The sequence below is a fragment of the Rhipicephalus microplus genome, chromosome 9, assembly GCF_043290135.1.
Source record: "Rhipicephalus microplus isolate Deutch F79 chromosome 9, USDA_Rmic, whole genome shotgun sequence".
Taxonomy (NCBI): domain Eukaryota; kingdom Metazoa; phylum Arthropoda; class Arachnida; order Ixodida; family Ixodidae; genus Rhipicephalus; species Rhipicephalus microplus.
This window is the reverse complement of record NC_134708.1, coordinates 85089932-85113943: the sequence shown is the minus strand read 5'-3', so window position 1 is coordinate 85113943 and position 24012 is coordinate 85089932. Positions and strand designations below refer to the sequence as shown.

The following is a 24012-nucleotide window of genomic DNA, read 5'->3' as shown; positions in this document are numbered from 1 at the left end:
CTGTGCGTTGAGCTCAGGTAATTCATCGCTAGAAATAAACGAGCGATAATTTCATCGGCAATGACGCGACTGCGTTTTTTGACCTGTACATCAGAGCACCATCTTGGCCATCCAGCGAATCGAAATCGTTTCCATGTGCAAGAACGACATTTATCACCTAAATTATATGAACAACTATGAAGGCAGGTAAAAGCTCGAGACAATGGTAGCAAACTGCGCCGCAGAGGACAAACATCTCAGAACGGCGTACTGAGTGCACTAGGCATTGAAAAGGTAGAGGAGAAGTAGCATGTGAAACGTCAAGAAGTTCTGAGAGAGCACTTTAGTGGAAATTGTTAACGTTGCTGCAGTTATAAAATATCGAGATAGTTTGTACACACGGGAACTATTTCTTCCCAAACGGCATGGCTTAAAACAGCACAGCTTAGAGTTAATTATATCTTGCCGGTTCAATAATTAGCGTACCAAGTTTACTTAATTTAATTTCAACCTGTTCTCAATAAACCCAGCCATGAATATTAGCGCCAGATATACAAGAGAACACCATGATGCGAAAAGAAGTTTAAACAACGTGCAATTTGCTACAACTCGTGTATAACTTGCAGAAGCTCTTCTGCCGTAATATTGATGGTAAGCGCACCCAGTATTGCTAAGAAAATCAACGCGAAAGGATCATTACTTAACGCCGTATACGAAGAATGGCACACGGCCACGGTTGTACAGGAGCGGCTGTAACTAAGCAGCAGCGGCGGCGCGCCACCCGCTCGAAAGCAAACTGCAAGCTCGTGGCGCCTTACAGGGGCGTCACTGTCGCAAGCGAAAGAAAAAAAAGTACGCACCGAAGAAGAGGCGAGAAGGGAGAGAGCAGATGGCAGTACTATTACGAAGTATGGGGGCTTCAGATTTTAGTGCTGAATATTTTTAGCGAAACGTTACGAAGTGACTCTAAATATATGGAAAAAGGTAAACACACAAACATGATTGTTGAACAGTTGCATGTACTTTATGCACCCAGTTTTTTTTACATTTGAGTTAGGATGGCAAGAAAAACAAGAGTACACTCTAAGCCAAAAATGGCCAAAATGGGAGCAACGGCTGTTTTTACTCCTTCAGACCGACTGTTACTCTCCGAAAAGACCAAGCGGAACAAGATGGCCGATTTGTTCGAGAATGGGGGAGCAACTGTATTCATCTTAAGTTTGTAAGGGAGCAACGGAAGGAGGAACCGCTGTAAATGCTCTCGTCACGCAACGGTTACTCCCCGGCAGGACACCGCACACAAATATGCATGCCGCCCACATTGATATTCATGGGCCAGATTGTTGTTTGTTCTGTGTGCCAAACTTCACCAAACCAAAACAGTGATTTATTTTAGCATCCGTAGATAATAAGATAGCAGCGCTGGCTGAACACAGAAGGCCTGAGAATACAGTACGGCAAATACCTAACACACGCAGCAGCAGAATGGAGAGTTGGCACGTCAAAGCGGACCGAACGCCGAAACACGTACAAAACAACGATAAAAAAAGCCTAGACACGCCGTTCGTTCGCGAAGTAAGGGCGTCAAAGTCGATCAAGCACCAAAACACGTGCATAAGAAGCCGCCCCCCCCCCCCCCCCAGATATATCGGAGAAGGAAAAAAAAAAAAGCGGACCCAGACGCGCTTCTCATCAGCCATACACTTAGTAGCACGCTTCACCGTGTAGTTTGAAGGCAGAATGACAAATCTGCGCCATCTGCGCCCGCACGACAAGTGTGGCGCTAGCGTAGCAAACGATGTAAATTACAAAGTAATTTTTATTCAGTGTTTATGTTGACTAGCACTAAATAAAAATTACACTCAACTTTTTATATTTATTTATGAGTTTTAGTGTACCTCAGTTTTTGTATATAAATGTATTAGGAGAACACACTGAAATTATTGCGCTGACGCCTGTGCTGCCACTGCTCGACGTTTTTTTTTTTTTTTCGGCGCAACTAGGTTCGCGTTCGCACTACTAACTCATTTTCATATGGTCTGTGGTTGGCGAGCACATGGACGTGCGCGCTTGTGAGCTATGTTTTGATCGTGTGTGTGTGTCGCAGATTTGCGTTTCTACTTATTCGTGATGAAGGTTAGTGTATATTTATCTTTATGGAGCGCGAAGTAGTTGTGGATTTTGCTGCTGGGTCGAACAAACACATCGTAAACACGTCTTCAGCTATCTACAAGCCTGTTCGCTCGTCGGACAAAGGACTGTGCATGCATCAGCGTGCAGGTGAGTGGCATTTCCAACAACAGTTAATGCTCTTACAATACATTGTTGAGTGGTTGCGCTATTGAAAGAGAAATGATTTGCTCTTATTCACCGTATGCATTGCTAGCCGTATCGGACTAAATTACCTCTATTACCGCCTGCATACCCTCTTGCTTCCCCTGTCACCACTGCAGTGCCAGTGTACTTTTGCAGTTAAAAGTTCATTTCCGCAACACTACCTCGCTTGAAAAAACATTGGGGCGGGGTTGTAGCTGCATTCATACTGGCACTTTTCTACCATTGGCTTTATGTAATGTTAACGGCTGAGTGTTGGGACCTTGGGCCGCATTTTTTAGAGATGTAAAGTGTATGTAAATCAGTAAGTGAACAAATCATTGTCGCATCACTTCACTGGCATAGCCAGGCGGTTGCGCACAGAATTTTTTCAGGCCGGGCGTAGGGAGCCCAAATTGACGACCATATTCGCTTGCCCGGCCTATTCAGATAAGCGGACCCCCCCCCCCCCCCCCTCCCCGCACGCCTAAAAAAAAAAAAAAAAAATCTGCCCACATCACTGCGTCACTTGCTTCACCTCTGCGCTGAACGTACTATTTTATAAGCGCACCATCAAGCGAGCAGTTTACATATTGACAGAACAATTGGAGGAGGAATGACCCAAATCTTTCAGATTTCTTTAGTGATGCAAAACCTTAGCGAAACTGAATATTGTAAAAGACAATCATAAATGCTGTATGTTCTCGTTAGCGCTGTCATTATTCTGCATCATGAGATCTTTATGCGCTGTGAAAACTTGGCATGTCGTTGAAGTCACATATCGACGTTAATACCAATCGACGAAAATTTCGACAACCTCAATAACGCCGTTTGGAATTTGCCGCATGCACATAATTAGGCTGATTCCCACTTGGCTGTTCTTAACCTGTCTTCACTGCTACCAAATGAAACAATATTTGATCCATGTCTTTTACTTTTTTTTTCAGGGATATGACACAAATTTGGTTATACTGCAGATAAAGATGCTCCCAACGATGCTAAAGTACAGAAAGCAAGTGAATTTTGGTAAGTGCAGACTATTTGTACTACGTATATGAAAGCATCGCTTTTTAGGGGCAAACTGTGCATGTGTTGGCCAGAGAATAGTTCATTATGCCACATGGTTACACTGGCACTGACAATTCGACATGGCTCCGCTGGCCCGTGTGTGGGCTAACACTGTTACCGTTAAGATAAAATGTTTATGTTTTCATTGCAGGGATTGCTGTTTGTACTAAAAAGCCAACTGCCAAGATTTGTTTACGCTGGTACTCCTAAAAGTATGCTTTCCCTATTTACATGGATTTTGGCTTGCACAAAGCATAACACTTGGGCCTAGATTCACAAAGCTGTCCATGCGCAGGCCTTCATAACAGCGTTTCTTGACTTGCCTTTACCCTGTTTTCTGCAGATGTTTCGTGGGTTTAAAAGTGCCACAGCATGTTGACCTTCCCCACTCTGAAATATTCGCGTTCAAAGTTCCGCAAGAGTGGGCTTAACTTTCTTGTGCACCTCTTTGCTAGTCCAAGATACTGAAGTGTTATGCTCTTACTAGAGGTGGCAGTGTTTCTAATGTTTGTATTTCCATCACATTGACCAAGTATGCGATCTTGGCTTGACTGGTAGCACATCCTCAACAAATGTCTTTGTGGCACATGTAGAAGGCAGTACAAAATAAATAGGCAGACATTCACACCGGGAGCTAACTTCTAATAATGCTTTTTTTTTTTTGGAAACCATGGTGTGCTTACTCCAATTTGTCTAACAAGCAGTAACCTGTTTGGCTGTGAACCAACAAGACGTTGAACTAATAAAAGCTTCACATCTTGTTGCTCTCAAATATATATGTATTGGCAAGCTATCTGTGACACTGTCAAACAAAGAATCAGAATATCTGTGCATGCCTCAAGATATATTGCATCGTTTACATATCTCGTGGCTGTGACTCGTCAACCGAGTGAACAAATGCACCCTAGTTTTCTAAATTTAAAGCATTTTTTGAAGGTAGCACGGCCTACATTTATTTGTCTATAGTTTTGTCTAGCCGTTTGCGTCAGGTACAAAGAAATATACTGAAGATTATCATGTAGCCTCTGCAAATGGTTGCTTTCAAGCAGGCTTTGCATGCTTGGCTTGTGCCTACAGGTATTGCACAATTCAAGACGCAGCAGCGTATGATAGAACAGTAGAATCGAGAGCAACTATGTGCACGAGCTAAATAAGTATTTTAACATGAGCGGACAGTACGTGTTATTTCCCACACACATGACCTCATTTAGAATGCCCATTGGTGAATGGGCTCATAGAAATGTCACTCAGCTGTGTATAGGAAACAAGTTAACTGAACCTAAGGGTATCTTTAACTGCTACAAATATGCCTTGTTGAGGTGCTGCACATTTTCTTCCAGAATATTGCTGTCTGAGACATCATGTGAAGAGCGTCTACCACATCAGCATTTATATGGCTTGCCAAGTAACGCTTGGCCGAACCTTTCTTTTTTTCACATTTCGTTTTGCAGCAGACATCCTAGAATGTAAGCGCTGCTGCAGTGTGTGTGACTCATTGTTATGAATTGATTCTGGCATGTTTAACCTCACACTTCTATTTTTTTTTCTTGCAGCAATGAGATGCTTCACATATGCCTGCGGTGACGTTCTGCTGCCCTAGCCTGATGGAAACACCAGCTGCGAAACTTGAGTTCTTCAGAATTGGAGAAGTTGCCCTTCTCTCACCAATGATGACACAGACTGCCCTATGCTAGAAATTCAAGATTGTTTTTCCATGGATGACGCAGAAAACCTTTGATGTATTATGGTGTTTGTTTAGTGCTGGCTGTGGTGTGGCGAAGTCTACTTTTACGTGTGGTCACACGTTGCCTCATAAAAAGAACAATAAAGCATTTATTTTCCTTTCAATATTGTCCACTTTTTGTGTTAGAAGCACCCAAGCAGTGCTCTTCCAAGGAGCTCTCGCCATGTGTTAAGCGTGTGACAAGCATACTCGAGATAAATACTCATTTCCCCAAGGAGTAACTGGAAGCATGTGCAGTTGGTTTTCAGAGAGTAACTGCGAACACGTGGGAGGAACGGTAAAGAGTAACTGTTGCTCTTAGAAGAGCAACTGGTGGGAGTAACTGGTTGGTCGGCAGGGAGCAACTGGTGGGAGTAACTGTTGGTCTGCAGGGAGGAACTGGAGGGAGTAACTGTTCATCCCCCGAAGGAGGAACTGAAAGGAGAGCAACGGTTCCTCCCTCTGCAGTTACTCCTTTTAGGATAGTAATGGGAGTGGCAATGCAATTGCTCCCTGAAAGGAGCAACCCCTATACCCCTGTTGCTCCGTTTTGGCTTAGAGTGTATTATCAAAAGCTGAAGTGGTAAGCCAAAATGTAGCTTAAGTGAGTCCGAAGATGGTAACCCTGCTCCTACTTAGACAAACTGCAGTGGTCAGTACTTAAGTATGATGGTCGCTGCCATGACGTTACGGCTGTATCATGTGTATTTTCGAAAAGTTAGATGGGTGGCAGTGGAAAGAGAATCGACGTTTTATCAATCTTATGCCTGCACGGGGTGTTTTTCGAAAAAAGTTCCGAGACCTGGCATGGTTTTGTGGGAGAATACATACTGCCAGGTTCAATACTTGAATCACAATACTGCTGGCACCGTAAAATAAATTCTTTGCAATCGTCGAGCCTGCGGTGCTAACGCCGGCTTCTCTTAATGCTATCGCACTGAATTTACCAATGTGTGTACTCGCTGTCTCTCGCTAGGTATATACTGTCATCAACCGGTGGCATGGATGGATGGATGGATGGATGGATGGATGGATGGATGGATGGATGGATGGATGGATGGATGGATATGGCTGTACCCTATAGATAGGGTGGTGGCGAGCGCCACCAAGCCGTCATTCAACGCAGATGAATCAGATGAAGCACATAGCCGCATACAGCGCCCCATTGTGGCGAATATGTCCCAAACATGTCAGGAGCAAAGGGTTTGACATTTTATGCGACCAGATTTTCAAATTGTTCAGGTCATGTCCAGAAAGTGTGAATCACTAAGGCCTTATAGGTTCCCATACCTATTTTAATCTACCTGAAGTCATTAGGTGATCATTGTGAGCACTAAGACGTTGGCATCTAGATAGATAGGTAGATAACTAAATAAATATTTGAAAAGATAGATAGGTAGATAGATAGATAGATAGATAGATAGATAGATAGATAGATAGATAGATAGATAGATAGATAGATAGATAGATAGATAGATAGATAGATAGATAGATAGATAGATAGATAGATAGTAACTTTGGAGCAGAAAATGTCCGCACGGTGCCCACCTCACTATAGTTATGGGGTGCCGTTACGACATTTTTCGCGGCCCTTCATATGGAGCTACGTGAATGCTGGATGCGCTAAAGTAATTGGCCTCGATTGGTAAATTTAGAATTGACGTGCACTTCGGAAGTGACTATTTTAAACGTTTCCCGTGTCCCACTATTCGTGTGTTGTCTTTGTGTACAGAAAAATTCACACGAGGCTTATCATACCTAGAAATTTGATGGCACCATCCGTTTCGTTGTTTTATGCTTACAGGTGCTTCCTGAGCACCCCTCGTCTACCATTTATTCATCACTGATGGTGCACAAGGAAAGCAGCGACGCAGAAGCAGGCAGCACCAAGTTTTCTTCGGTACCAAAGAGCCGAGGGCTTCCGAGTGGTCTTGCCGTTCGACCACCTATTGCCCGTGCACCTTCCAAAGATGCGAACAAAGAAAGCATTTCCGGCTCAGCACAGCACCACTCGTCTACCAATTATTCATCACTGATGGTGCACAAGGAAACCATGAGCACAGAAGCGGGCACGACCAAGTTTTCATCAGTGCCAGAGAGCCAAGGATTTCCGAGTGGTCTTGTCGTTCGACCACTCACTGCCCGTGCTCCTTGCGAAGATGTGAACAAAGAAAACAGTTCCGTCTCAGCACAGAAGCATTTGTCTGCCGATTATTCATCAGTGGGGAAGCACACAGAAACCCAGGACGCAGAAGCAGACAGGACCTGGTTTTCTTCAGTGCCAAAGGACCAAGGACTACCGAGTGGTCTTGTCGTTCGACCACCTACTGGCCGTGCACCCTTCAAAGATGTGAGCAAAAAGAACAGTTCCGTGTTAGCACAGAAGCAGTCGTCTGCCAATTCTTCGTCACCGATGGTGCACAAGGAAACAAACAACCCAAAAGCAGACAGGACGAAAATTTCTTTGGTGCCAAGGAGCCAAGGAGTTTTGAGTATACTTGTCCCTCCAGCACCCACTGCCGGTGCACCCTCCATGAATGCGAACAAAGAAAACCATTCCGCCTCAGCACCGCACAAGTCGTACACCAGCAAATCATCACATACGGTGCACTCAGAACGCAAAAGCCCGGAACCAGGCAGCACAGAATGTTCTTCGATGTCAACTAGCTCTGCATCGTTTGGACAGAGTGGAGTAAGGTAAGGTTTTATTGTGAAGTTTCTAAAAACGATCCTTTCTGCTCCGGTGTGTCTCCATTGCCAATTGCTGTCTCGTCTGTTCTTTTTCCATTCATTTACACTTCCAGTTAACTAATTCTTGAGAAAAGCAATATTCGTTTGATGCACATAGTGTTTGCTGCTTGTGAACCCTTGCACTAACGACGTTAGCTAGGGGAGTAGGCTTGCTAAAAAGAAACAGGGGAATTATTTATCTTCCGCTGATTTCTGCCCTAGAATTATATTGTATTGTGCTCGTCTCAGAATGTCAGCAGCCTATTTTTTTCAGCCACTGAACTGCCGGTCTTTTAGTTTCATTTCCGAAGGGTTCGCTTACACGAGGAGGCAAGTTTGGTCAGTGACTTTATATGCTGACGGATGTCGTCAAAGCTCTGTGCACATCAGGGATTCTCACAGAATGCAGTGCGCTCTCTCTGGGTTGACCGCGCTGCACGTCAGCTGACATGCTTTGCCGGAGTGCAAATTGAGAACTTATCGGCAACGACGCAGGAAGTGGAACACATGCCAAGCTCTGTCGTTAACGTCTTCTTAGCCTTATTACGCCGTTTATTTTGTTCCTCTTCTTGTATCTTCGACGCGCTGATTGCATTATAACTGGAGCGTATCGAGAAATTTCTTGATGCACCATAATCTTATGTAGCTTTCAGTCTCTGCACTGTGCACTCACTAACTCATTCACAATAATCAACATTGGCTTTTGTTAACGTTTGCTGCGAAACACGAGGACGAAGAAATACTGTCGTCCAGAGGAGCGCTCAACATAAAACTGCATATTACGGCTCAAACCATGCTGCATTTAGAGTCAAACCTGCCATGTCAGAATGCCATCTAAATTTTCAAAAAAAGACATGAAATGTATTTCAAAACTATAAGTGTGGCACTCGGACACTTAAGCAGAAGGCAAAGAAGCAGAAACGGATTTTGACACTGTGTACAGCAGCAGCAAAAATTCAATGAGCCGAACTTCATGAATCTTAAGAAGAGAAACTGGCGAACAAGCCACAACACACTCGGTCACCGCAATAACAATTCATGTTGGTAAATCAACGAAAAAATTACCAAGAAATATAATGGTAAAAGGATGCCAATAATGAAACCACTGAGGTATTGCAGCTTCGCTTCAGTTAGCAAAATAGATGGCTTGCAAGTGCCACTGTTTCCCGCGGTTATGATTATTTTATTGATTTATTCAATACTGCAGACTCAATGTCCCAGCAAGGTGGTTACTACAGATACACATAAAATAAAAAAACAGATTGAAATGAATCAGCAATAGCAAAACTGAAGCAATAAAGGGCGAAGAAGATTGTCTGGTAAGGCGAGTCATTCATCGCAAGTATTAAGGCAGTTACATTTACAAATGCTTCGAATACATGAAGTTCTGTCTTCTACAATGTCTACTTGAAAATTTGGAGTTTTGTAAAACGGGAAAATATCCACATTGTTCGCTGTGGTTTGTCGGGAAGCTTGCCACTGCTTTTCGCACATCTAAATTGTCTTTCAATCCCCGTTGCGTCAGCTAGCGATCTATTTCGCTCACTGACACTGAGGACTTACACCGGAAGGAATTTATTTAACGCCTCCTTTTACTGTGTTTATTCTTGGTCACTTGTTCATTGACCCACTTATATGAATGATTTTCGCAACGTCACTGCCTGCTTTGCCTTGTTGGCTGGTTTCGTTTGTTGAGTTTCATGAAGGTTGGCCTATTGAAGCGTAGCTGTTATTGTCATATTTTCAGCCTCCGTTGTGTTAACCAGTGGTGTAACATGTCAATGTTTTAACCAGTCGCTCGTACCTGATAAACAATGTCGCAACGTTCGTATGTGTCCTGTGGGACGGCCAACGCGTTGTCCCTTGCATACTTTCGATATAACGTGAGGCAGCTTGCCAGTGTAGCGTTATTCCCTGCTGCGACTTTGTGGTAGGAATTCGTCTAAGATTTCTTTGTGAAGCTCCTGGCATTACTTTTGTCTTCGAACACTGACATTGGTGCTGAGCAGTCGGGGCGTCCTGCGAGCAAGTGGTATCTCTTTGCCTGAAAAGGTAATGGCGAACTTTTGGAGCGCCTTTTGTACTGATTCAAGCGTGTTTTGAATTACCGTGGTTTGAGGCGTACGTTTTTATACTGGTTTGTGACGGAATGCCAACGGTGTTGACAAGTAACACTTTTCAAGGTTATTGAACACGATCTTTTCCACCTGCTGTTTTTTTAGTAAAACCTCATGGCCATCGAAATATGTAAGCTTTTATATTGTGCGCGCTTTTATGCACATTCTCGCTGAAAGGGTTTTCAGAGAGAAAAAGATGGTGACGTGGCCCAAAATATTGTGACACTTAAGTCTTGACTGAAACTTGGTAGTCACTGGTTTTCACGTTGAACCGCATGTGGGCAAAAACTGCGGAGTCCACGACTGCTTTGGGATCTTATAGCATCATTGACATGAAAACCAGAAGGCTCAGCATATAAGAGCTGTGTCCCTAACAGTGCTATCTTCTTGCTCTTCGCGTAGCGCCGAGCGTGCAGCCCTTCGAGAGCAGGCGCGAAAGGCTCGGGCCCTTCGCGTGCGTGGTCTGGGTGGAGGAGATCCAGGAGAATGTCCCTCCCTCATGAGCCATGTCAAGGTATGAAACACTCCGGTCAACTAAGCACAAGTGGAAGGCAGGGGGGGGGGGGGGGGGGGTTGGCGTTACTGTTGTGGACATTACGCATTGTCTTGCTGTGTTTCTCTTAATTTCTCATTGCTTTGACGCGATACTGTGCGTGGAGCGCAGATAATTCATCGCTAGAAATAAACCAGCGATAATTTCATCAAAATTGACGCGACTGCGTTTTTTGACCTCTACATCAGAGCACCATCTTGGCCATCCAGCAAATCGAAATAGTTTCCATGTGCAAGGACGACCTATATCACCTAACTTATCTGCAACACCTATGATGCATGTAAAAGGTCAAGACAATGGTAGCAAACTGCGCCGCAGAGGACAAACATCTCAGAACGGCGTACTGAGTGCACTAGGCATTGGAAAGGTAGAGGAGAGGTAGCAAGTGAAACGTCAAGAATTTCTGAGAGAGCAGTTCAATGAACACTGTTGACGGCGCTGCAGTTATAAAATATCGAGATAGTTTCTACACATGGGAACAATTCCTTCCCAAACAGCGTGGCTTAAAACAGCACAGCTGAGATTTAAATATTTCTTGCCGGTTCAATTATCAGCGTACCAAGTTTACTTAATTTAATTTCAACCTGTTCTCAATAAACCCAGCCACGAATATTAGCGCCAGATATACAAGAGAACACCACGATGCGAAAAGAAGTATAAACAACGTGCAATTTGTTACAACTCGTGTATAACTTGCAGAAGCTCTTCTGCCGTAATATTAATGGTAAGCGCACCCAGTATTGCTAAGAAAATCAACGCGAAAGGATCATTACTTGACGCCGTATGCGAGGAATGGCACACGGCCACGGTTGTACAGGAGCGGCTGTAACTAAGCAGCAGCGCCGGCGCGCCACCCACTTGAAAGGAAACTGCAAGCTCGTGGCGCGTTACACGGGCGTCACTGTCGCAAGCGAAGAAAAATAAAAGTACGCACCGAAGAGGAGGCGGTGAGGGAGAGAGCAGATCGCAGTACTATTACGTAGTATAGGAGCTTATGACTGTAGTGTTGAATATATTGAGCGAAACGTTACGAAGTGACCTTAAATATATGGAAAAAGGTAAACACACAAACATGTTTGTTTAACAGTGACATGTACTTTACACACCCAGTTTTTTTATAGTGGAGTTAGGATTGCAAGAAAAACAAGGGTATTATCAAATGCTGAAGTGGTAAGCCAAAATGTAGCGTGAGTGAGTACGAAGGTGGTAACCCTGGTCCTACGTAGACAAACAGCAGTGGTCAGTACTTAAGTATAATGGTCGCTGCCACGACGTTATGGCTGTATCATGTGTATTTTAGAAAAGTTAGATGGGTGGCAGTGGAAACAGAATTGACGTTTCATCAATCTTATGCCTGCACGGGGTGTCTTTCCAAAACAGTTCTGGACCTGGCGTGGTTCTGTAAGAGATTACATACTTCCAGGTACAATACTTGAATCACAATACTGCTGGCACCGTAAAATAAGTTCTTTGCAATCGTCGAGCCTGCGGTGCCAACGCCGGCTTCTCTTAATGCTATCGCACTGAATTCACCAATGTGTGTACTCGGTGATTCTCGCTAGGTATATACTGCCATAAACCGGTGGCATGGATGGGTGGATGGATGGATGTATATGGCTGTACCCTATAGATCGGGCGGTGGCCAGCGCCACCAAGCCTACATTCAACGCAGATGAATCAGATGAAGCACATAGCCGCATACAGCACCCCGTGGTGGCGAATATGTCCCAAACATGTCAGGAGCAAAGGGTTTGACATTGTATACGACCACATTTTCAAATTGTTCATGTCATGTCCAGAAAGTGAGAATCGCCAAGGCCTTATAACTTCCCATACCTATTTTGGTCTACCCGAAGTCATTAGGTGATCATGTGAGCACTAAGACGTTGGCATCTAGATAGATAGATAGATAGATAGATAGATAGATAGATAGATAGATAGATAGATAGATAGATAGATAGATAGATAGATAGATAGATAGATAGATAGATAGATAGATAGATAGATAGATAGATAGATAGATAGATAGATAGATAGATAGATAGATAGATAGATAGTAACTTTGCAGCAGAAAATGTCCGCACGGTGCCCACCTCACTATAGTTATGGGGTGCCGTTACGACATTTTTCGCGGCCCTTCATATGGAGCTACGTCAATGCTGGATGCGCTAAAATAATGGTCCTCGATTGGTGAGTTTAGTATTGACGTGCACTTCAGAAGTGACTACTTTAAACGTTTGCCCTGTCCCACTATTCGTGTGTTGTCCTTGCATACAGAAGAATTCACACGATGCTTGTCATACCTGGAAATTCGATGGAACCACCCGTTTCGTGGTTTTGTGCTTACAGGTGCTTCCTGGCCAGGAAGACGAGCTGGCGCGACGTGTCCAGGACGCCTTGGGTGACGTCAACGTGGCGCTGTGGCTCTTTGCAAACCACCGCGACCACCTGTATGGCCTCGCGGGCAACAAAGTGGCCCAGCAGACTCGAGCCCCGCCTCCCGTTGGCAAACCCGTCAATAGCAGAAGCAGCACTTCCTCGATGAGGAATGACAACGCCATGGGTGGGTGTTGCTGGCAACTTTTTAAAATTTGCACCTAAAATAGGACAGCGCGCTCCTAATTATGCGCAGTGTAATTAAGGAAAGACAGTTATATGACTTTTTGTTAAAAAGGTTATTCTTAGAAAGTTGAAGAGCTAAATTGTACAAACTCATTGTTTTTTTTTATTGTCAAAAGCATATTTGGCTCAATTAATGGCGAAGTCGTCTCTACCACTGTATGCATTCGTTAAAGGCCGCTCATGAATTTCTTTGGCTTAATTCATGAAATTTTTATATAATGTGTGTTTAACATCAGAGAAATTAATATTATTGCGAAATTACTACATTTCTCGTAATATTCATAAAAGCATAGTTAATAGCCTTGTACAATGAACTATTGCTCCTATTAGTGATGTGGACTGATATCTTATAACACTGCACCAGTCGTCATAACTGATTAAAGCTCGAAATTTGAGACAAGGGGAGGAGGTAGGCAGTAGTTAGGAGTGCCCAGATGTCTGTATCCTTATTATTTGTGCATTGGTTTTTCTTTGCGCAGATCCTGGAGGGACAATGAGTAGCAGTAGCAATAGGAGCAGCTCGCTGTCTACGCAGCAACACCATAGTCAACGCGCGAGCAGCAGGGGTTGCCATGTCAGCTGTGGTGGCAGCACGCATCCAGCTAGCCAGTCCGGCACACGCAATCAACAGCAGAGCTCTGCTTACGGCCCCAGCTCAAGCCATTTTTCACGCCACGACAGCAGTCGTTACTCTCAAAATCATCAACCGAGGCAGCAGCTGCCACACCCTCCTCAATCACGTATGGTCGGCCAGTACAAGCCATCGACTGCTTACTCGTCTTCCACGGCAGGCAGCAAGAACAGCAGGCACTCGGCCCAGCCTCTGCAGGGCTTATGGCTCCAACCCCACCAGTCCAGGGACATTTCCTCTAAGCAAGGTAAGGACCACACCAGTCTAGCTCTTTTTGCTTGTTTTCAGAAAGGGCCGTGAACGAGCTGAGTGAATATAGAGGAACACTTATTGCAGGTGCTGCCAAGTTGTCTGAATATATTCTACTTCGCACTTTTACCACTCATAAAGAAACTCCTAAGTGACTTTTTTGGAGCTCCGCATAATTCCTAATAACTTTTAATGTTGCTAATAGTTCTTTGTCTCATCGCCATTTTCTCAAAACGTATCCGGCAAAATCATAGAGCCATAGTGGTTAGTATTGGAAGAAACTTCCCATAAGAATTCAACCACAAGTATTGTGTTTTTTTTTATTTTTTCAGCGCACAACCAGGGCGGAAACACATTAAAAAAGATTGTGTTTGGACTGCTACTGTTTGGAGTACGCATGCAAATTATATTGGTGGAAGCTTCTAATTTTTGCGACCTTTCGTTCCCATCTCCCATCTCATTCAAGTTAGGGCACTGCTGACAAACATCCTGTATATTGACACTTGCTTACATTATATATATAACCCAATTGGTGAACGTGGAGGCTACCACTATTGCGGCTTGCTGGTTGAGCATTGAACGTGCTATTCGAAAGTACGAGGTTCTGATACAGCTTTTAAGAAGTAATTTTTTTGACCACCTTTCTTTCTGCACATATACATTAGCATTTGTTTTTAAACCATTCACTCTACTTTTGTAGGCATTTTTGTCTGTCAGTTATCATTACTACATTGTTTAAAAAAGAAAAAAAAAACAGCCCTAATGCGTCTTTTTTCAATTAAGACGATTCTTACAAATTTTTGGGCTACGTCGTTTGCACTGATGGTTAATTTTTTATTTCATTGTCAAAAGGCATATTTGGCTATTGTATTTATTAGAAAAGTTGTCGCTAGCGCTGCATGTATGTTTTATAGGCCCTCATGGTTTTTGGCATTATTCGTGAAATCTATATATATTCCATGAATATGCCAAAGCAATGTTTAAAAGAGTGGAATGAATAATATAGTGGAATATTACTTTTTGTATCAATAGAAATAGTATTGGTAGAAGCCTTGTACAACATAACATTGTTCCTACTAGTGAATTAAACTAATACAATGTAACACTGTACGAGTCGTCATCACTGCTTGAAAGCTTAAATTTCAAGAGAAAGGGAGGATCGAGGCAGCATTTAAGAGTGGGCCGATATTCTTTTTATAACGCCCTGGGCATTTATTTATCTTTGTACAGATACTGAAGAAACAAGGAGTAGCAGTAGCAATAGGAGCAGCTCTCTGTCTACCGACCAATACTATAGTAATCATGTGAGCAGCAGTGGTCGCAGCGCGCATGCTGCTAGCCATCCCATCACACGCAATCAACAGCAGAGCTCCAGTTACAACCCCAGCTCAAGCCATCTTTCACGCCATGACAGCAGTCACCACTCTGGCAATCATCACACGAAGCAGCAGCTGCCGCACCACCCTCAATCGCAAACAGGCGGCCAGTACGAACCCTCGCCTACTTCCTCGTTCTCCTCGGCAGCCAGTAAGAACAGTAGGCACTCCGCCCAGCCTCTGCAGGGCTCATTGTACCAACCTCACCAGTCCAGGGGAAGCTCTTCTGAGCAAGGTGAGTGCAACATCAGCCTAGCTCCTTTTGCTTATTGTACCTGAAGGGCGCTGAATGAGCCACGTGGCTATAAAAGAACACTCATTGCAGGTGCTGCCAAGTTGTCTAAAGATAATTTCTTTTGCAGTCACACGCCGCATAAAAACTTCCTCTGTGGCACATCTGAAGCCACGCAGTACTCTTTACATCATGTTAACCATTTCTTTAAAAAGGAGATTCATTTCTTTGTCGGGCTTTGTCAGGCGTCAGTCGCGATCAGTCCTCCACCCTCTACCATAGCAGTACCTGCGGGCGTGCATGACCTTGAATACCGGAGCCTCTGCGATGTCACGCTTTGGTGTCTGTAGCTGCCCACAGCAGCACCGGGCGAGCGCGCTTTTTCTCGCCCCTTGCAAACGGAGCCCCTACGTTCTTGAATTGAACGTGACTTGCCACCACCTGATTGCAGTGCGTTTGAAACGCGTTTGTGCTGCCACCGTTGGTGTATACGCAATACGCAAATTCCTCATACGTCCTATCGGGGAGGTGGTTTTTTGTGTGTAGTTGATATTTCCTTAAATAAAAATATCAAGTCAAACTACTTATTATTGGAAAAGAATTCTGTAAACTAGAAAGCGTTATTCCCAAAACTCTAAGCGCAAACCTTCTCTGCTTTAAAATCTTTCAGAACACAGCCACAGCTGGAAGTTATTAAAAATTACGTTTGGCATATAGTATGGCCAGGTAATATTAGGCGTACTATTGCTGAATATAATATTGAAAGCTATTAAATATTGTGTTTTTTTTTTTCATCTCAAGCGAAGTTGGGGAACTGCTGACAAACATCCTTTATATGGATGCATTTTGACTGTCCGGCCTCTCCATGCAGTTTTGAGAAATATGATGGTGCAAGTGTTGCAGACAGCTGAGCACAATGTAACTAGTTTCCTCAAAGGATTCGAACAATGCAATCAAAATAGGTACTAACACTGAGTTCGCCAGCTTTCACTCAATATTAAGCCTCTGTGAACTTCACAAATGTTATAGGTCTGTATGTGTTTCTTCCGACTAGAATGAGAAAGTGGTTGGACAATGACTGCATGCAGGGAAGCTCAGAAAAACATGTTGTAGTGTGAATATTGAGCCTTGAGAAATACTGTGACAAACAGAACAATTATCATTATTGTCTTGATTGCTTCGTTTTACAAGATTTTTCAAGACGCCTTATTTTGTTTTATTTCTATTATTAAGAAAGCTGTACTATAAATCAAAGAGAAGCCAACATTCTGACTTCTATCGGTGATACACATGAACATAGCTTTTCCTCCCTCTTGTTCTTGTGTTTGTTTGAGCTTGTATGCTCTCTCAGAGAACATGGCTTTATTATGATGAAAGAGTGGTAGATTTTATTTTCGTTGCACTCTAAATTTTCAGATCTTGTTTTATTGTTTTATTCCTTGCTCCTACTTACAGGCTTGCTAGTGAATACAACGCCAAATCCCAAGAAAAGACCTTTGCCATCTTCAAGTGCGGCCTTGAGTGCAGCCTCCACCACGAATTCCCCCGTGCCTTCGTCGAGCCAAGAACCTCAAAATTATCTTGGCGTTCGACCACCAGCCAAGCGTGTACGACGGTTGTGAACAACAGAAACAGTTGCCCCTCAGCACAGGACTAGTCACCTACAACTTCATCATTCATAATGTGCAAGGAAAGCAATATCCCAGAAACCTGTATCACCACCCGTATGGTGGGGCATATAATCGCTGCACATGACCCATGCATCTGACATAATGGCCGTGTGTGTGAGCATTTTACGCATAAAAGAAAATCAAGAAGTAAAGAAGCTCTGACAACGTATTCTTCAACGAAATTTGATTCCGTGTGCTTATACAGTATATATACCGGGAATTCTGTTGTTGCAAGAATCCCAACCTTGATAATTGTGTTTACAAACACCGTTAGGCTTCCATTTCAATTTTTTTGTTTTTCTCATGTTTTGTAAAAATCTCGCGAAATCGTCTTAACTGTCTTTTTTATGCATTCTTAGTGGTTATCTGCGCTATGTGTGTTTTTACTTTATTATTCTTTTCATGCCTGGTATTACTACTATGTAACACGTTCGGTTTGTTTTGTTGCCTGCCGGATACTCTGACACATGCCACTGATTGCTTTGGCAGGCCTAAAAACATATTCTGTTTCATCCTTTCAGTCTCTGAATGGGTCATTGACATAGCATGAACATCATTGTATAGTGCACTCAATATCCAATTTTAGCAAAAAAGGCCAGTTGTTACGCTGGTTTATGCACATTAGAGCGGCTAGTTCTTTTCGACTGTGAATAAAGATGCATTTGTCATGAAGTCAATGATGATCATTTTCTGAATGATTACAATCAAATCTCAGCCGTCAAATACAGTGGAAGCTAGTTTGAAACGCCAACTAGCAGTTTCGTCTTGGTTCACGGGAAGTGGCAGTTTGCCTATTCGTTGAGCATTCTAATCTTTCTGTAGCATTGCTACGTTCAAAAGTACTAAAATAAGTTAAATAAGTAAAACTTTATTAAGAGTTCAGTGTATGTCGCATTAACTATTTCAGCGTTCACAGTAAAAGTGAATGCAATGCATCCTATTATATAAAACATTACTTCCAATTCTTGGGCATGTACGGTTGGTATTCCTCATTTATTTTTTCAAGCAAGCTCATCTAAAACGACTTCACGTTTGTTCCCTTGTGACAGTTCGCTTATGCATTATGGCTCATTTTTTATAAAGAAGGCGTCTATGAGCTTTAACGCTAAATTTGATTGACTCCCATCCCCAACCTAGAATGCCCTTTCAACGAGAAGGCGTTCGCTGACTCTACATTGATTTTGTTTTTCAATGCACGAAACAACACGGGCAGAGAAAGAGACGACGGGCGCTAACTTGCAGCAATGTTTATTCTGGCAAAAGGTAACCATAGATAGCCACCATCGCTTTTATATCATCATGATTACACGCATGTTGTGAATTCACATATCGTTACGTATATATGCTAACTCCTTACACGAAATGGCCATCGACGGTTTAGAAACAGTTATCTGCCGGTCTATCGATAATCTCAGCCGAGATTGTTTGGAGGGTCAGCTCACCTTTGCTGGTACCGACAACTGAACTCGATAGAACTGGGCAAGCACACGGTTCGCACATTGTCACTTGCATGGTTATTTCGAAGTTGGGCTGGCAGACTATTATTTTTAAAACGTTGACTCTCTTTTCGTGTATGAAGTTAGCTTATCTACGTAAAGATATGTGAATGTGCAAAGTGCGTCTGAAATTGATGAGTGAAAAGCAACGGTGCCTGTGCTTACTTTTTTTTGATAAACATTGTGGCGAGTTAGCACCTGTTTCGTCTTTTCCTGTACGTGTTTTTTCCTGCTCTAAAAAACACAATATGACGCACCAACACAGCCACACAAAATGCTGCGTTAGTGAGCTTCGTTTCTACAATGAATTGAAAGCTAAACTTGGTTTCTTAGCCGTTCGTTTCAACACACTGTTTGTTCTATGTATACCGTACTGCATGTAAATGGAATGTGATTTGCCCTACATTTTTCTTGCTCGTGACAAGCTGTTTCACCTAATATAAGCGTGGTGACAGAAACCTAACACTGACGGCTCGACTATGACGGCATACCGTTGCCCACCATTGCCATGTAATGCAACAAAGAGAATAATTACTAAATAATCGCTATGTCCTTTTCCAATTTTAGATCGCTTCATTGAATATTCATTATTTCTTTTCTCTACTTTAGAAATAAATGAATATACACATGCTAAACCAGAATGAAAGCACGTACGGCAGGCAGTAGCCACCGGTTTCAAGGCGCGCCCCAGCGTCAACGCGCGCCCCGCTATCAGCGAATGCAAGGAAATTGTCGTTGTGCTAGCATATGACGTGTTTGTCTTCACGCTGAGAGTTTCTCGAATCGAAACACCTTATAGGTACTACCGTATGCCTTCGCATGGCCGGTTAAGTAATGACAAATCGTAATGCGCTATGAAGGGCTGCCAATTCTGTTGCCGTTAATGTTGTTGTGTGGGCTGTCTTCAATATAATCGTCATGACAAGCCTTGGTATCATGACTATGGCGGTTAAGCTGTTCGGCAGAATGGATCCATCAGTGTATATATGTCTATAGAATTTTTGTAGTCATATAGGTGTAATAGTGAGAGCTGCTTAAGTGTTGGTGATGACAAATCGGCTTTTTATATGGTAGCGAGGTACGAAAATGTTGTTGAAGCGAGGCATCATGGAGGAACCAGAAATATAGTGGCAGGAGTGGAAGAAGCTGGTATTGACTCACCATGCGTGGTCACTGTTTGATCACCAACAAGCGGATAGACTGTTTTCTGCGACTCGAAATTCGCACTGCATTCTCCACTTTCAGCGCGATGCCGTGGACCACTCGAGCAGCTTGTAGTAGAGACAGCAGAGCTTAGCACGACTTCACTGAGAAAGGTCTCCAAATTACGTTGAGAGCAATGGGCCGATCCGGCTCTCCGCTTCGCCCACGCTGACGATCATGAGTTACTACAACCGCTTTCATAAGACCGCTGTTGCACGGAAGCTGCTTGACAACGCAACACGTCACAACAAAAGCAGCTGCACTCCAACCATGGCCGACTGCCCTCGCTTGACCCTGTGCTAAGTCTTGAAGTCCCGTCGATACTTAACCGAGCAGGCGCAACCCTTTTTGTGTAGGCTGTGATTAGGCATTACGTTTATCTACGCTTATGCTTTCTGCATCTATCTATCTATCTATCTATCTATCTATCTATCTATCTATCTATCTATCTATCTATCTATCTATCTATCTATCTATCTATCTATCTATCTATCTATCTAATCTGTCCGTCTATCTATCTATCTATCTATCTATCTATCTATCTATCTATCTATCTATCTATCTATCTATCTATCTATCTATCTATCTATCTATCTATCTGTCCGTCTATCTATCTATCTATCTATCTGTCCGTCTATCTATCTATCTATCTATCTATCTATCTATCTATCTATCTATCTATCTATCTATCTATCCGTCCGTCCGTCCGTCCGTCCGTCCGTCCGTCTGTCTGTCTGTCTATCTATCTATCTATCTATCTATCTATCTATCTATCTATCTATCTATCTATCTATCTATCTATCTATCTATCTATCTGGACACCTACGACATTAAGCTCTCCTGGCCGTTTCGATAATAGTATCAATACCAAACTTGGTATGGCATAAAAAGACTGTATGAATAACATATTTCACTAGTCATAACATGAAAATCATGACATGGGTGTCACGTGACATGGGTGTTACATTTCACGGTCTTGCAGGACTTGTGGTTTCGTTCACATGGATGCTACAAAACTGTTATGGCGTGACATGATTGCATGGCGAACAAGAGCGAGAAACCCTAACATGAAAATCATGACATGTGTGTCATGTACCAACATGACTACACGCCAAGGTTATGATGCGCTCGCGGCTGTTTTGCCAGCGTCACATATACCAAATTTCGTATTACGGTACGTCAAAGAATGACGAAGATATGAGACTGGTGCAAACATGATAATAAAGAAATGAGTGTCATGTGAGAACATGACTACATGCAACAATCAAGGCGCCAATACACTTCAACGGGGCGGGGTGCGCGTGCTCCCCGGCGTTCATTTTGACGCTTCACGCAAGTGTTGCGACGTAAGGCGCTTGTCCTGCCATGTGCTCGCAGGTGCGCGCCTCGCTGCGTTCCTTTATCGCATGCGTCTGTCACATGCGTCTTTATCGCATGCGTCTGTTCCTTTATCGCATGCGTCGTACCTCTATCACGAAAAGAGGGAGACACAGTGTTGTCTTGGTAACGCATCAGCGCAAAACGCAGCACGTTGCAAATTGCCCCGGTTGCCGTCGGCTCGCGCTGACGGACGCTGGTCGCGCCGGTCATGCCTGGCGTCAGGCTATAGAGTGCTCGCGTTTGCTAACGTAGTGTCGCTGTGCCGTGCGGGTGCATGCGTCAACGCTACGTTGGAGGATACTGAGCCCTTCATGATGCACTCGCGGCCATTTTGCTAGCTCCACATATACCAAATTTGGTATTAAGTGACGTCAATGGATGAAGAAAATATATGATTGGTGCAAACTTGATATTCCTGACACACGTTCTACGTAAGAACATTACAACATTCTAAGCTCATAGCGTGCTCGTGGTCGTTTCGCAAGCTCCACATATACTCATTTTGGTATCACGAGACGTGAATAGATTACGAAGGTAAACGACACAACAAAACCTTATAATTATCACACAGAAGACATGTACGGCATAGTTTACCTCCACTCGTACCGTTGTGCTAATTTTAAAATGACATATTTTACCTTTCTCGTTAGTGCTTCGCATATCATCGATTCCCCTTGTACATGGGATCATTCCAAGCTCATAGCGTGCTCGTGGTCGTTTCGCAAGCTCCGCATATACTCATTTTGGTATCACGAGACGTGAATAGATTACGAAGGTAAACGACACAACCAAGCCTTATAGTTATCACACAGAAGACATGTACGGTATTGTTTACCTCCACTCGTAACGTTGTGCTAATTTTAAAATGACATATTTTACCTTTCTCGTTAGTGCTTCGCATATCATCGATTCCCCCTGTACATGGGATCTGCCAATTTTTTGTGGCCCTCGACAATGTAGTTCAAAGCGACTACGTGTCCCTCTTCAGCGCACTCAACAAATTAGCACGCTCGAAAATTAGAGTGCTGTATTCAGGTGAACACCTGTAAAAACGAACAAGTGAGTAAGATACGGTCACTCCTTCATAGTCGAGAAACAATTTAGACAACAGTTACTGCGCAGTTGACGAAACCCATTAGTGTCACGAAATAAAGACGAAGAGTGGTAGCCGATGTGACGGCGTGGCGTAAAGAAATCTTGTTAGAAAAGCGGATGACTACAGTTGAACAAAAATATTCGCTACGCTCTCGAAGGGTTGTTGCTCATTGAGGGTTGTTGCGAAGGGTTGTTGCTCATGGAGAAAAAAAAAGACGTGAAAATACAGCTCCTTCTTTGAGCGGAAATCCGGTGCTGTTATTATACTGCATCAACAAAAGGGGACTTGTTCGCGGCACTGTGTAATAAAACAGTTGACCTTCAACGACTCGAACCATGACAAAACGTCTCATAGGCTTATTTTACAAAGACCCCGCATCACTTCAGCCGAAATTCACCGCGTAAACTAAAGTTGGCCAGAATCTACATGTTGCACTGTAAATGTGGTCGAAAGACGATAGTCTTGCGTCTGGAGAGAGTGAACAAAACGTTTATTTGATGTTCTGCGCAAGAAAATCCGCGAATGGTGTTCTGAAGGCGCTGCGTTAGAGTGCCTCGAGCGTGTAACGGAGGCGAACAAGCCTATCTAGGCCCGAGCGCCATCTGGTAGTTATCCTCGAAAACGAAGGCGTGCGCGACCGCGTGGAAAGATGCGCGCCAGTCACGGAGGTGATAAGGTGTTGAATGCAAAGCGACGGGCAGGTGCCACAACCGTGCCGTCGTAGCAAAGTGTTGGAAACACCTTCTTGAGCATCGCGTTGCACTATCCGCGCAGCGCGTTAAACACTACAGTCGTTAGAGCTACTTGCGTGTGCCTCTTCTAGTATAAAGGCAGATATACAAAAGATAGACATGTTGTTATGGCACCGCAGATATTCGCACTAATTGCTTTTTTCATTACCAATTGCACAACTATGAACGCTAAACCTTGAGCAACATTGTTGGGTGCTGCGGATGGGGTTGGCAGTTTGATGCGTTTGAGATATGATTAGGGCGGACAAACAGACCAATGTACAGACAGCCAGACAGACCAAAACTTTTCTGTCGAAGGTCCCCAAGAAAGACTATCATCTTCCACACTGAAATCAACGATAAAACCACAGCAGCACGCTTACCTCTTATGCAAACAGCGAGCTTACCGCATTCCAGATGGGTCTCCAGACCTGAAAAGAACCACCAGCCAGCAAGCTGGTGGTGCACACAAAAAAAAGTCTGTACAGTAACGCTAATCCTTGTCAGATATTGACGCCATCTGACCGCGACTTCGGGAAACGTGAGCTTGTGCAGAAACCCGGACTAGAGCACTGCATGGGCCTATTTATCCGGTTTGAGCGAAACCGGTCGGAAAACATCTTGCTTAGTCCCTCCCGAGCCCGGCTCGGTGTTTGTAAAAACGGTCCGTTATATCAAACGAGCACTGAAAAAAGAGCGCGCCGCTAAATTTTGGCGTCAGTAATGATACCACGCGCCAGAGAGACGACACAAGGTCAACGCTAAAGAAGAAAACAAGCATCCAAAGACGCACCGGACGCACCGCCTCTCCCCATCGGAAGCGTTGTTTTGCTGACCAGCCTC

General features: G+C 43.7%; 1 long non-coding RNA gene across 1 annotated transcript; it reads left to right on the top strand.

Annotated features, from left to right (window-relative positions):
• The first annotated feature begins 1966 nt into the window (after positions 1-1966).
• LOC142771977 (uncharacterized) lies at positions 1967-5208 on the top strand. The gene is made up of 3 exons (XR_012886220.1): positions 1967-2259; positions 3240-3318; positions 4914-5208. It is a non-coding gene; the product is annotated as an uncharacterized LOC142771977 (long non-coding RNA).
• Positions 5209-24012: the final 18804 nt, after the last annotated feature.